Source organism: Amblyomma americanum, chromosome 1, assembly GCF_052857255.1.
Source record: "Amblyomma americanum isolate KBUSLIRL-KWMA chromosome 1, ASM5285725v1, whole genome shotgun sequence".
Lineage (NCBI taxonomy): Eukaryota > Metazoa > Arthropoda > Arachnida > Ixodida > Ixodidae > Amblyomma > Amblyomma americanum.
Window position 1 is genome coordinate 438,111,194 of NC_135497.1, and position 15,729 is coordinate 438,126,922.

Here is a 15,729-nt window from a genome sequence, read left to right on the forward strand (position 1 = left end):
CTAGAGAAGATATATATACCAGCTTCAAGCCAACGTACAACAAGACAGAAAAAATTCAAAGCGCTACAGACGGGACCAGGTGAAAAAGGAGACACAACACACCTTTTCACCTTGTCCCGTCTGTAGCGATTTGAATTCTTTCTTTCATGAACCAACTGGCCCGGCTAACTCCCCTCTTGGTACAACAAGAGCTCTCATGCATGCATGCAGTATACGTTAGAAAGATATGCAGACGTGCACGTAGTAAAATAAAATAAGACCGGAAACCAAGCCATCTTCTCAAGTAATCAAGAGAGGTAACGACGCTTCGCACGAGACGGCGTGCGGAGGTGCCGAAATAAGAAGCGTTAGTTGAAACGAGTAAACAAGATGCGGCTCGGAGATTCGACTAGAAATAAGACACGCATACCCATGTTAGGAAAACAGCTCAGAGATACGAACGCGAACGCCGTGTCTGCGCGCTAGCTGTTAACCACGCAAGCTGTCGCGAATGCGCCTCCCTCTATTTTGTCGTCTGCTAGCCGCAACTGCGGAGTGCTGTGGAGCTAGCAGACGACGCTGCCAGCACAAAATCGTCCTGGCGAGTCTGGCTGCCCGCTGGCTGCCCGAAACCGCTCAGCCAAAGAAAAACGAACGTGTTCTGGGCAGCCACCGGAAGTGCGCGGAGCAGCCCGAGAAAATCGAGCGCCTGGCGGCGCGCTCTGGCGCGGCTGCCAGAGGCGGATAATCGAAAAGGCCCACTATATGCTTGCGTTACATTTCAAAACATCACGAATAGTTCGGAAGACGTCAGCTTACGAAAGGTAAGTGAACATTTCAAGTATATCAAGTGATTCAATTGTCGAACATATGGCACAGAAGTTTTGTAGCTGGCCTTGCGAGACAGGCAAGTGCGTGAGCAACGAGCGCAGGAAAGCTTTGCTTTTACTTGAACATTAAGTGCCAGCAGGCTGTTTTTGAAGAGTAATGCTATGTGCACTACGGAGTGCGTCGACAGCGGACTTGGCTATGTGCACTACGGACCTTGTGGCGCTATCTAGAAAGAGCCTAGTGAAACAAGTTTGTCACGTGACCGCATTTTGGTGACGTCATGATATAACGGCTCGCAGCCGACCGCCTTCCACCTTCCCTTACGGTGCGGATCGGGCGTCCAACGAAATATGTGACAATTGCTGCGCCATTTCTTATCCTCAAAAACAATATAACTGCAAGTGCTCGTGTCTCGCGATCATTCCTTAATGCCGCGGTCTAAAAATCAACAGCGGCGGTTGTACGGCCGATTCGTTGCGTTGGTACCAGAGCGGATGGTAGCAGAAAAGGCTTTTTTTTTATATGCGATATCGAGAGCAGTCGCTACGCTATTGATAGCAAGGGAAGAATGGACAAATTTGCGGGCCAGGCTTAAAAGCACCATTTACAGGAGCCGTCCGCGCTATACGCGAATGATTTAGACGTATTTGCAGCTACTTCATGGCAGTCTCATGTTGGCTGTCGAGGCACGGCTGTAAATCACTGCAAAGTATGATTGCTGCGATTGAATTTGAGCAATAATTTCTGGGTTTCCAATATTTTCTGCATTCCGTTCATTAAGTTGTTTCATGCTCATCACATTCTGCAAGAATTTCAAACTTTTCTGAGGTCATTATGAGCAGCATGACCCAATTTGCATAAATTTCAACAAAAGATTCAGGGATACAACATATTTATTGGTTTCCGTCAGAGGGAGCACTTAATAGCAGCTTTTGCACTGTGTACAGAACCACCGTTTCTGCAAATCGGCGCTGGTTACTGCAGCACAGCACCTGGAAAACATATATAAGCAAGCGCACGTCAACAAAAGGAGAGAAACCAATACACTATTATAATGGTGACCAGACTCTCATAACTTCTCAGATAGTTATGTGAACATGCGAGCTGAAATGCGTGTTTTTGCACTTCACTGTATGTGCCAGGCAATATTACATGACAAAATTTTCGCTGTACATTGTACTTGACTCTCATTGAGAAATTTATAGGAAAAAATAAACCACCATCCCTCACTGAAGAAAAGACTTCAGAAAAAAGGGCATAGATTTCCTGTGTTAGTACTTCTCAGGCAGCAGAAAACAATGACATTCATAACTGTAGTCTAACATGTCTTACCAGTGAAACCACTCCAAACAACGATCGCAGCACACCATTTTCAGCGCACCGTCATCCTTTTCCTTGCACAGGCCACAGATCCATAGCGTATTTTTCTTTTTTACAGCAACTGTCATAAAAAATTCAAAGCTCATGTTAAACACAGAAATATGACGAGTAAATAGTTGTTGTTGCAGTGCATACCTGAGGCCATGAGCAGGGACCAAGCATCAGGAGTGCAATACTTCTTCAGCTTTGGCAGGGAAACCCTGCAGTCCAGCAGTGCACTGGGTAAGGCCTCTGGCCTAACTTCAATGTCAGCCTCGTCGAGCAGGCATGTTTCATTCAGCACACGATCACAAAGGGCTTTGTCAGAGAATCCAGCCAGTAGCACTGGAAAGACAAAATGTAAAAACAAATTAGGGGATGTCAAATCGCACTGAGTACTTTGTATTTACATTTTGCTTTGGCCTTTTCAGACAAAGACTTAAAAGGCACAGGCCCTGCTTCATCAGCTTCTCTTGCCCGCTTGTATCGGTTTCGGAGGACTCGCTTGCATGGGCGCCCTCGACTTTTTACCTCAGGGAGCTTCAGGCCACAAGCACAGCTAGATGAGCACGGTTGGCTCCCAACATCACTGCTGCAACTATCAGTTTGTCTGCCACACGGTTGTTCGGTTTCTTTTTGGGATACAGGCGATGCGGTAGGCAGTTGTCCGACTTCTTGGGGTACACTTGATGTGGTAGGCAAGATGTCCAGGACAGAGGCATTATTTGCCTGCACAATTTCATCCTCGTTATGAGAATGTGTGAAAGTGGCATCTCTCTTTAGCCAAGAGGCATTTACCGATTCTAAGAACGCAAGGCGTTCTGCAAAAACATCCGGGTGACAGTCGGCCATGTTGTCGACAAGAGCTTTAAGCGTTCTCAATGCATAGTTGTAGCGCTGATTTCTATTCATCTTCTCGGAGGGCCCAGGCATAGAGTATCTCTGGTGCTTCGTGATTGCCAGCTTCAGAGTTGGTTTTAGCAGCCCCAACCATGTACTCGAGTTGGTACGATTTAAACCAACGCTTATGAACAGCCTTCGTCAGGTCGGATTTAATGCTAAATTTCATGCAAACAATTAAAAAATGCCGACAAAGCAGCTTCATCTTTGAGTACGTAGTGCAACGGCACGCATGATTCTCAAGAGACATCTCGTGCCATGAATCAGTGCAACTCGATGCCACTGCATAAGTTTGCTCAGATAAGATTCTGACCTCTGGAGGGTCATCATGCATCTTTGCCAGTTCATGCTTTATTATTTTGCAGGCATAAGGTGCTAGCACCTTGGCGCATTCCTTCTCCACAACCTCAGACTCTTGATGAGAATAGAACTCACATGTTTTTAACAGTATAGTTTTGTGGCATGCCTCTTGCTGCATGCTGCTTGACATTTTTAAAATGCTGCGCACTGTTTCATGCAGTTTTAATTATGATGCTAGGATATTCTTTATTTTTGCATGATGTGACTCAACACGGTTGGTTGTATTGTTTCCACCTGTAAACTGCGGTCACATAAGTGTCGAACCCACATTTCAGGAATGCTGCCCCAGTTCTTTGCGAAATAGCTCACAGCTTCTTGACTTGCGTACCTTTCAAATTCAGCTTTCGTATCGTTGTATATGGCAGGTGTGGGGGAAAGCAGCATTTCATTAAAACTACTCAATAAACGTTTTCGCTCATATGATGATTTGGCAAGCTGCCCAGCTGCACTCTTGAATGCTTTGGTGACATGGAATTGGCACAACTGAACAGCTGGTGAACTTGGAAACGTCGTACTAATGGCATTGATTTCCGTGAAATCTTTGTCCACAACGACCACTTGTATATCAGCACCAGCAGGATTCTCTTGAACAAAAGTCTCCAAAAGCTGATTGACAACGTGCTGTTGCTCGGATGCAACGAAGGCATATGCGATTACTTGGGTACTTCCGGACCCTATCCTGGACAGCCATCACATACAGCGGCATGCGTAGTTTGTTGGTCCGGTAGGTTGCGGCAAGGAGGAGCACCTCCGGAAAAGACTTAAATGCTTGCTGCATGTGTGGCGTTTGAATAAAGAGAATTTGCAGCTCCTTATTCTCGTCTGTGATGGACAGCACTCTAGCACCATAAGTGGCTTGGCAGTGCTTTAGTTCTGCCACTAGTAGACTTGCTTCATCCTCTGTGCGAGTTGCACGCTTCAGATTGTGCAGATCCTTGGCGATCACTGTTTTTCCTGCACATACGAAAAATTAAAACAAAGGCATGTGTAATAATGCAATCAATACGTTCAAAAACTGAAAAAAACTCTCAATTACCACTTCGTTCTTTCAGTTTCTGGGCGATCATGCTTGGGGGCACATTTAGCTCCATTAAAGGCTGCACGAAGCTAAGCTCTTCAGTGGCGAGCCGACGGCATTCAGGATATGCCTTGTAGATTTCACTGCTGACTTCATGATTGTGCTGTAAATTAAGTGCAGTGATTTCCAGTTGTTGAGGCGAACGTCTTGCCGCTAATACCAGTTTTACCGGGCAGTCCTTCTGCATAGTCCTGGAGAAAGAACAAAAGTGCCTTTTAAACTTTTTTGATGTGCCGAGCCATCTCCGCTGACATGCTACTCGGCGTAGGGGAGGGAATGGGAGCCCCGCGCAACACGTGGCCAGGTAAAATTCCACTGCCGATGGGTTACGCTAGCGTGGATGCTAGGGAGAACGCAGAAACGCGGAACATAACTCGTCGCTATACGTACCGCTGGTTAGGACGAACTCCGGTGGAATTAGTCCTGTGTCGCCCCCCATGCTTGCAGGTGAAAGTGGCATTTGAAAATCGAAGCTTGCTGTCCAGTTTTACTGTCTCGCGTGACAAGTGAACGTTGACAACATCTATCGACTTCGATGTTTTCATGACAAATAAAGTATTTGTCTGCACTTGGAAATGCCGCAAAATTGGCTAGATGTGGTCACGTGACAAACTTGTCTTACTAAACTCTTTCTAGATGGCGTCACAAGATCCGTAGTGCGCAAACCTGTTTCACTACACTCTTTCTAGATGGCGCCACAAGGTCCGTAGTGCACATAGCCAAGTCCGTTGTCGGCGCACTCCGTAGTGTACATAGCATTACTCGTTTTTGAAATGGTGGAAGATGAGCAGTACACGAAATACAATCCTTTGACGGCACTGATGCTCATTAATTTCAAACTTCAGGTCCGATGAGTTACACCAAGCATTGGATGTTTCATTTCTGTGTGTGAATTTAAAAAAAAAAACTGCAGTTAGCCTGTCGTCTTGCCTCTCGCGTCTGCATGCTACTTTGCACTGAAAGTTGTGTCAGTTAAAGAACTCTGCAGTGAGTCCTTCGCCTTGCCTGTCACGCGTGCCTGCTACTTTGCACTGGAAGTTGTGTGGATGTGAATTCCCGGCGATCAGCTGGGCTTAAAATCTATAATAGTGCCACAGCGAAACTGCAGGATCGTTCGCCAGTACGCAACGTGAACGATCACGCCAGTATATCGCGGAGAGTTCGTGACATTGGTAGACCTGCTAGATTTCACTTTCAAACGAAGGCATTTTTTGTTTATTTTCAATATTGCGCAGAGCATGGTATTCGACGGCCAAGTCAAAGGCAGCTGGCCTGAGCCTAACAAGGCCCCTCTGCCCATGTAATTCTCGGCAGAAAATAAAAGAAAAAAGCTCTACGAACCAAAGTGCGTAGCTAGATATTACCTTGTGCCTATGATGTCTGTATGCACTTACCACAGCACCTTTCCATCTCAGGCATTCATCTGACATCATGGGCTCAGTTAACATGGTTTTGCAAAGACATTAATGGACTGTTTTGTGCTACTGTTTACGAGGTGCCAATATTTAAGTGTGCCAAGAACTTCTACTGCCATATCGACCGCACAATGAAGTTTTCACTCTTCCACGCATTGCTATGCGTGGGGATCACATACTTTGTCATTTGAAAAATGCACAGAAATTACAACTGTGCTAATACGACCATGGGTGTTTCCACCACCTTCCAACGCGTAATCTGGGACTGTTTTATTTTAGACCGCAAAAGAATTGGGGCTGATGCGGCTTATACTGCCTCGCCACTTAATTCCTCATGCATTGAACTACGATGTAGCTGTGCTATAAATTGCTGTGCACCTAGCCAAAGCAATCGTTGCCCTTCCCTGGTGAATTCTCAACAGTAGATTCATTTAGTTAAAAGACTCACAGGCTTCCAATAAGAATATTATGTGAGGAGGGCGTATACAGAAAGCGAAGGACAGGAAAAAGCAGCATACATGTAGGACATCACTTTTTAGAGAGAAGCTCTTGAGCGCATGCTCCTGCATTCAATGTCTTTGGCACAGTCTGCATGACTGATTGCCCATTCCTCCACACTTGGTCGTGGCAGGTAGTAGCAGAGCGAAATGCCACCTGCCAGGGAGAGAGTGGAGGAATGGGCAACCGGAAGGTCTCTAGCAGCATAACACGTCACCTGCCAGCAGTGGCAAGTGGCGTTTGAAGAGCTGCACTCAAATTTCAAATTACCCACTGTCGTAATCATCTGTCCATTTTATTTTCAAACTTCTGAAGCTTCACCATAAATGGGTTACAGAACAGCAAAGTCTGTAGGGAAAGAAGTTACAGAACTGCACGTGGTGCAGAAAATCATATGTACCATAGTAAGGCTTTGGAGAATAGTATACAAGACATTATATTTCTGCTGTTTAAAGGAACATTTAAAACATGACTAACAAAGAACAAAACAGCGCATAATAAACCAAGAAAAGCATAGCAGCACTTGGTGATTTAGGACTGCAGGGTCATGAATGGAAGCGGTGTGATCAGAAATATCATTCCAGCAGCTTATGGCTTGCGGGAGGGCTGTCAAATTAACAGCCGGGGTGCGACTGAATATGTGCCTAAAGCTGCGGTCTTTATAAAGACGACAGGATGCGCAATGTGGTTCAGCTAGGGGAAGGTTAGTAGGATGCCTGATTGCGTATTATTTATCTATTAGACAAAGCAAAGCATCCTTTGTACGTAACTCTAGTGTTTGTAACTTTAGTGAGTGATAGCGATAACTTCTGATTAGTAACACTAGATTACTGGTCATAATTTGTGGTTACAAAATGTGCCGCGCAGTTCTGAATTCGCTTCAGTGATTGTATTTTAATAGGCTTGGTGTGGTGACCACACGGGTAACGTGAATTCAAGTTGGAGAAGAACAATAGTCTGATATGCAAGTTTTTGAGTGGTTAATAGGGCATCTCGAAGATTGCATTTTAAATAACTGAGAGTATGGCGGTGATTTTAATTATGCCAGCCTTCAAGGTATTTATATGAAGGCACATATGCACAAAGGTTAAAATTGGGCTAGTATGTAAAAAACTTCAATTTTTTGCTTGCTATGTTGGCCAGGTTTGGAACTGCTGACTATATTCTGGTCTGACAAAGACGAACCCTTACTGAACACGCATCTATTTCTTCAGGCAAACTGCAGCCCACATTGTGACCTGACCAAGAGTCTCAAACTCATTTTGCCATGCAAGCCAGACTGCAGTTGTTCCACTCGGTTATGTGATTGTGTGCAGGGAAGTAGGATCAAGGGAAGGGGGTGTTCCATTTTGAAACAAAGCGTATCTTCCTCTGTAATGGCAGATGTCCCTGGTGTTGAAGCTGTGCGGTGCAAGCTGCATCTGCAAGAATGTCTCTTACATGTGGATATCATCTACACACTTTAGAATTTTGGAGGAACCTATCTTGGCTCTGTATTATATGCTCAAGCACGTTTGGAAGTAAAATTATCATGGCTGGTGACCTGAACCTTGCTGGTATAAACCGGAACACACTGAATACCGGAAATATAGAAACCAATTGCATATAAAATGTTCTGTTCACCTTTAGCCTCAAAGAGCGTAATGAGTTAATTCTCATATATACAGAAGGTCATTCACTACATTCATAGATCCCTGGGAGTCATCATACCACTCCTGGTGCAGTGGTGCAGCGGTTCAGCGATGCACCACTGCCCTGTGATAGCAGGTGCTCCCAGCGGTGGGACTTCTGCGGCCCTGGTTGCTCTTCCCGAGCGACCAATCATTCATTTAACTGTCCTCTGCCATGGTAGGAGGTTGTGAGGATGCTTCAAGGTTACGTGACCTAAGTGGCTCACCTGCCTACTAGGTTGCTATGTGGGGACCACCTGCCAGAGCCATGCCCGTGTTTTTTTTGCTCACAACACTGACACCAGTTGTTCTGGAGAACGGGGCCGTTAACGCTATCACGTTAATATAAAGACAGATAGCAGTAGACAGTCATGTTCATTTGAGTGCATTGTTTGCACAAAGGGTACAGAAAAATGGAAGGGTCAAGACTATAGCTGGAGGTGACATTTTAGACTGGCTTCAAATTTATCATGATCAATGGCCTATGCAATATGGTACCAAGCAGTTGATTCTATTGACGAATGGGGTGGAAGAGAGGTGAATGAAAAAAGCAAATAGTTTGAGAAAAGGTATGTTCGTCTTTGAGTTGATGATCAATGCAGGTAAAAACATGACAGGTCGGCATGATGTGGCACATAGCAAAGGAAGAATGACTATGCTATTATTTGTGGAAAAAGGACGGAGAGGAAAATATTTGCTGTCCTTCGAGCAGAGGTAAGTTCAGATATTTGTTTCATTTCTTTTACACTCAGTAATTCTTAGATATAAATTGGGCAGGCTCATTCTGCAGACTCCAGTTTTGTTACTAAGTATGTGTGACGTCTGTTCCAAATCAAGGAGGTATATTCCACTTTGAGTACACTAATGAATTTTACGTTAAAAGCATTGCGTCTGGGTTTGATAAACCAAGGTTGCATCTAAGAAAACCAGATGTTTTCGATGCTTTGTTAAAGGGGTCATGGTACCATTTTTCAGACTCAAATTTTTTATTGCATGTTGTTTGCTAAGCATCTATGAACAAGCAGGCAAAATATGAGCTGACTTGGTGCAGCAAGTAATTTGTAATTTAATTTTTTAAACTTATCTTGAACCGTGCGGGAGTCAGGAAACACTGTCGCACCCTCGATATGTGAGGACATAAATTAACGATCACGTGCTTGCCTGCAACTGAACTGGGCATAGTGAGGGTAGGGCAGTGAAACTGTCGACTTCGCATGAACGAAACCCGTCGCAAACAGCATTGTGCGTCACCACCTCGGAAACTGCATTGCGGGAGTGTGGACCGGGCTCGACAAACAGCCGCTTCTTAAGCGGTTTTGGAGCAGAAAGTGGGGAAGCGACTGGCGGTTTGGCATCGGACAGTGACGATGTGAGAGGTATTCCTGGGGCACACAGTGAGGTGGGCTTGCACTCTGCGCTGCAAAACATCCTTCAGAATGCTGGGCTTGAACGTTATTAGGCGTCATCACAAAGAGCAGCGGTTAGATAGCAAATGAGACAAATTTGGCACCCTGTGCATGTATCTCTGTAGGAAAAAAAAGCCAGATCAATGGCTGCGTGTCTGTCAGGTTTCAAATTTGTTCAATTGTCTGGCAGCATCTTTATAAGGGTGAAAGTCAGTTCTGTTTGCATATTAATTTACTTTTATATGCTGTGCATGTTCCTCTGAGCATGTGTAAATTTTATTTGATGGTTACAAATGCATGCTGTCATGAGTGCTTTTTCAGAGTCCATGAAGGAAAGGTTTCCAGAAACGAAAAAAAAATGACATCGAAAATATCGTTAAGGTTTGGCTGTGGCATCGAGCAGAGAAGCTCCGGAACCTACATTTGAAAGGTGTGCAGCGTATTCAGTGTGATGGTAAGTTGTATTTCAATTATTGTAGAAGCAAAGGCGTTATGCGTGTTACTGTTGCAGCGCACAAGTGTGCTGAAAAGGATTGTGCAGGCATTAAAGACTGCTTTGTAGTCTTTAGAGATACACAAGTCGTTCTAATATGACATTGCAGCCATCTCCTGTTCATCTGCGTTCACCATGACCGCTATTAGTCATCTTATATCCAGTCACCTTCTATTAGCCGCATTCTAATCTGCTATCTTGAATGTAAAAAAATAATTGTGCTGCTAATTTTTCATTAACACCAAAAAATAAAAGATTCCTTATGCTGGCCTTGCTTTTGGTGACTGTTGGCTTCCTCCATATGGGTTCTACTTCAGGGCGCAAGTGGGATTCCTTCCATATACAGGTTTATTTCCTTCATACAAGTTATTTGCGCTGTACATCATCATCATCAGCCTAACTACGCCCACTGCAGGACAAAGACCTCTCCATATCTCTCCAATTAACCCTGTCCTGTGCCCCAGCTGCGGCCACCCTCTATCCATGCCAAGTTCTTAATCTCATCTCCCCACGTAACCTTCTGCCATTCCCTGCCATGTTTGCCTTCTCTTGTTATCCAGTCAGTTACCCTTAACCACGATCACTTATCTTGCCTTTGACTTACGTGCCCTGCCCAAGCCCATTTCGTCTGCTTGATTTCGGCTAGGATGTCATTAACTCGTGTTTGCTCCCCGACGCATTCAGCCCTCTTCCTGTCTGTTAAAATTACACCTATCATTTTCTTTCCATAGCTAGCTGTGTTGTCTTTAACTTAAGCTGAACCCTTTTCATTAGCGCCACATTTCTGCCCCATATGTGAGCACTGGTAAGATAGAGCTATAATATACTTTTTCTTGAGAGATATTGGTAATCTGCTATTGATGATCTGAGAGAACCGGCCAAATCTGCTCCACCTCTTTCTTATTCTAGTTATAGTTTGCATTTTAGCTTCTACTGTGCTGTACACCTGATTGATAGTGTGAATATGATCTATTGTAGAATATCCTTTACGAAAGCCTGCCTGATCGTTTGGTTGATTAAAGTATAAGGTTGCCCTGACTCTATCAGCAATTACCTCAGTAAATACCTTGTAGGCAACGGACAGTAAGCTGATCGAACTGTAATTTTTCATGTCCTTGACATCTCCTTTTTTATGAATTAAAATTATGTTTGCATAAATAATCTGTGATTCGCTGATGACATTGCCTTGCTGAGTCACTCAGGAGATGAACTGCAAATCATGATCAGTGAGTTAGACAGACAGACAGACAGACAGACAGACAGACAGACAGACAGACAGACAGACAGACAGACAGACAGACAGACAGACAGACAGACAGACAGACAGACAGACAGACAGACAGACAGACAGACAGACAGACGGACGGACGGACGGACGGACGGACGGACGGACGGACGGACGGACGGACGGACGGACGGACGGACGGACGGACGGACAGACAGACAGACAGACAGACAGACAGACAGACAGACAGACAGACAGACAGACAGACAGACAGACAGACAGACAGACAGACAGACAGACAGACAGACAGACAGACAGACAGACAGACAGACAGACAGACAGACAGACAGCAGAACAGTGGGTCTAAAAATTAACATGCAGAAAACCAAAGTAATGTTCAACAGTCTAGCAATTGAGAAACAGCAGTTCACAATTGGCAGTGAGGTACTGAATGTGGTAAAAAAAAAAAAAACGTCTACTTGGGGCAGGTAGTGACAGCTGACCCGGATCATGAGAAAGAAATAACTAGAAGGATAAGAATCTGGTGGAGCGCATATGGCAGTTTCTTTCAGATCATGAATAGCAGTTTACCAATATCCCTCGAGAAAAGTGTACAAGAGCTGTATCTTACCGGCACTCACCTACGGGGCAGACATGGAGGCTAACGAAAAGGGTTCAGCTTAAGTTAAGGACAACACAGCGAGCCATGGAAAGGAAAACGGTAGGTGTAACATTAAGAGACCGGAAGCGGGCAGAGTGTGTGAGGGAACAAAAGAGTGTGAATGACATCCTAGTTGAAATCAAGAGGAAGAAATAGGCTTGGCAGGGCATGCACTGCGAAGGCAAGATAACCGTTGGCCCTTAAAGGGACACTGAGGAGAACCCTATCAAAAATTTTTTTTTGTTAGCAATATCTGATAGTTCGGCATTTCATGGCTTTATTGCCGCTTGTCCGGGAGCGAAAGATGCATTTATTTCAAAGAAATTTGGATTCGAAGTTGAAAAAATTTTTCCCGCCGCTCCGATTCAAACTCGAGAATTCTTATGACGACACGGAGAACTCTTATGACGACACAGAACTGAGTGACGTGAAACGTGACGTAAACGGAGACTCCGTGATTTCTGCTAGCTAGCGGTGCGATTTAGCAGCTGCCGAAATGAAAGCTACCGTCGCCGCACGTTGAAGGCATCTATCGGGGGTCGCTACCGTCGCTTCGTTTACGTTTGCACCGGCGTCTTGCCAGCGTTACGATGGATCCCGTTCCCGAACCCGACGACGTAGTTCTCGCAAAAACTCCGGCCTGCATTTCAGCGACCTCAGCCCCACAGATCGTGCGATGCTTTTGAGGGAGCATGGTTAGGTTAGGCGCCGGCAGGTGGTTTCCCCCTTCCTCAGAGAGCAGCCGTTGGAAACTAAATATCATAACCCCAGTGCGGGGAGTCGCAAGGGGCCAAGACAAGGTCGGCGCTTGCTCGCATCGGAGGCTGGCCGAGGCTTTGGGGCCAACGGATTGTGATTCCTTGAATGGCGCGGTTTCACGGCGCAGCAGGCGGCGTCGAGGTCTCCCACGGTTGCAAGGGCCAAGTTATTTATTTATTTTTCGCCACAAAAAACAAATGGGTGCTCAAGGGCGGCCGCGTTTAAAGCAAGAGTGGCCGATCGGGCTAGTTGGTAATTTTCCATAATGCGATACAGCGCGAATAAAGACGGGGACGAAGTGAGACAAGACACCACAGCGCTGACTTCAACTGAATTTTTATTGCGGAAAGGGGATATTTATACAGGAAATGGAAGGGAACGCAAGATGCCGCTACTGCTGGAATTGATACGCGGGATAAGATATTTAAAGGCGAAAAGAAGAGGCTGCAACAGCGCACAAGGATGACTGCTAATAACAAACAACAACGCAGTGCAAGTCAATGATGAACGATAAGACAAGGCACCGGCATTTTGCAACAAAAACACAAAAACAAGAGCCAAAGGGCCTTAAACCGCAGTACAAGGCGAGGAATGAAACTAGGGAGCAAAAAGCGGAGCACTAACAATTTGCTATGGGAAAATATGCCAAAAAAAGGTAAAAAAGATCTAAAACCGTGCGAGAGAGACTAAAATTGCAGGGCCAAAAGGGGCAAATAAGAGGCTGCTCATGACATGGCGGCAAACACACCTGAAAACTACTAAGAGCCAAAAGGTTCTAAAATCGCTGAAAATCAAAACCGAATGAAGAAATCACCTAGATGACATCTGGCTCAAATAATCTACTTCTCGTTTCGTCAGGGCGATCGAGGGAGAGCTGACACAGTCCTCTCCCAGTTTCAAGATGTGCAATGCCTCCATGATTTCGCGAGTGCTTTGATGGGCATTATAGAACAGTGCAATCTTGAAACAACGGCTTGCAAGGGCGAGACGGACGGAAAGTCGGCGGCTTGAAACTAAAGCCGGCGCACGACGCTTCAACGGCTTCCGCTATATCCAACGGGTCCACTGGATCGGGCTATCTCGCCTACTTGCATGTACCTTCATATATCTACTGTGAATGGATTAAATTAGCCGAGCTCGAAAAGAACATATCCGCCCAACTGCCGCAGCTATTGAATACAACGCGCACCTCGCCGCGGAGCCAAATCAGTCCTGGCCGGGCCGGCGGCGGTTGGCGCACAGAGTGCACGGAACCCGACCACGCTAAAGGCAAACAAGTGTCATTTCACCGGAAACGATACTTTTTTTTTATTCCCGTATGTAATCTCAGGCGTCGTAGTGGAATTAGCCAATTCTCAGAAATACCTAGATGTAACCCTGTGTGAAGATCTAACCTTGAATGCGCATGTCACTAACATCCTATCATCAGCTGACAGAACCATATTGGTTCTGTGAAACTCCTCGCATACAATTAAGTCTTTTGTTCGAACAAAACTGGGATATGCCTCCCCCATCTGGAGCCTATAGCGAACCAAATCTATCTGATAAGTTCACTAGAGTCACTACAGAATCGAGTCGCTAGGTTCATTCATTCATGGACGTAAGCGTACGATTTTTTTTTTCGTTCTAACATATCTCGTGTATCGTCTTTGAATCGCCAGTGTGTGTTTGTTTCATAAGTTTTTCTTTTTCACTTCGTATTCCGCCCTACATCAGCCCTCCGGTGCGCATTCAACTCCGCTATAGTGAACTAGAATACCTGTAAACTCCGCACTTCTCATCGCTTGCAGGTTGCCTGTCCCGTACTCATAACACAGGAGGTGGGGATCGGAGTCGCGGCTCGGCGGTGTCACGATGACGCCCGCTCCGACCACCAGGACAGGAGTGCCGCTGAGTGAAGGGGTTCGTTGGTGGAGGAAGAAGGCTGGGTTTATTTGCATATTTACAAGCGTACATTTATTTATTTATTTCATTTTCAGTACGCCCTGCAGCGCCGAAGCATTATATCAGGCGAGTGGGTACAACATTAAAAGTGACGAGCAGTTAAAAATAAACTCACATGAGAGAAGGAACAAAAGAAGCGGGGAACTGGGAGACAGGAGTAATGTGTCAAGATAAGTGAAACAATAATATACAAATGACAGCAAGTTTTCACAGAATAAACAGCAAATTTTCAGGCCCACGTGCACACTGTTAATGGCATGTTGCTTGTGCATTTCGCAACAGCTGTAGAAAATATGAGCGCCTTAACTTTTTTAAATAGGAAAGCGAGCGGCTTTTGCTCGAGCAACACTGGCGAGCGCTGATCTCGTGACGTCACGAGGGCAGCTGTCGAGGTGGTCGGACGTGCGTCCGACGAGCTCCGACGACAACGGGGGCGACGCAGCACCCAGGACTCTGGATGCGTAGAAACTGTCTGGAATCACCGGCCAAAGAAGCTCCATCATCGGACGCACCGATATTCACAAGGTGGGACCGAGTTATCTTGATTTTCGAGGCTTGCGGAACCCCACGTGTAGCAAGCGGAGTTAAGCCTAACGATGCTTAGGTCGGCGAAGGAAGGAACCGAGGCCTAAGGGCCTCCAGCAGGTGAGAGAAATGGCAGGTGAGAGAAATGGAAGTCGTAGAAGGCACGGATATAGATCCGGAAGAGCTGCTGATACCGGGTCAATGGTTCAAAGCGAAGAAAAGCGGGAAAATAGCTCCGGCGGAGATAGAAGATAGCGGCCACGTGGCTCCAGCAGGTGACTCTAAGAGAAATGGAAGTCGTAGAAGGCACGGATATAGATCCGGAAGAGCTGCTGATACCGGGTCAATGGTTCAAAGCGAAGAAAAGCGGGAAAATAGCCCCGGCGGAGATAGAAGATAGCGGCCACGTGGCTCCAGCAGGTGACTCTAAGAGAAATGGAAGTCGTAGAAGGCACGGATATAAATCCGGAAAAGCAGCTGATACCGGATCAATGGTTCAAAGCGAAGAAAAGCGGGAAAATAGCCCCGGCGGAGATAGAAGATAGCGGCCACGAGGCTCCAGCAGGTGACTCTAAGAGAAATGGAAGTCGTAGAAGGCACGGATATAGATCCGGAAGAGCTGCTGA

At 45.8% G+C, this 15,729-nt stretch overlaps 1 pseudogene; it reads right to left on the minus strand.

The window, feature by feature from the left end:
• Nucleotides 1-2,080: 2,080 nt before the first annotated feature.
• Nucleotides 2,081-5,955, minus strand: LOC144125318 (uncharacterized; annotated as a pseudogene).
• Nucleotides 5,956-15,729: the final 9,774 nt, after the last annotated feature.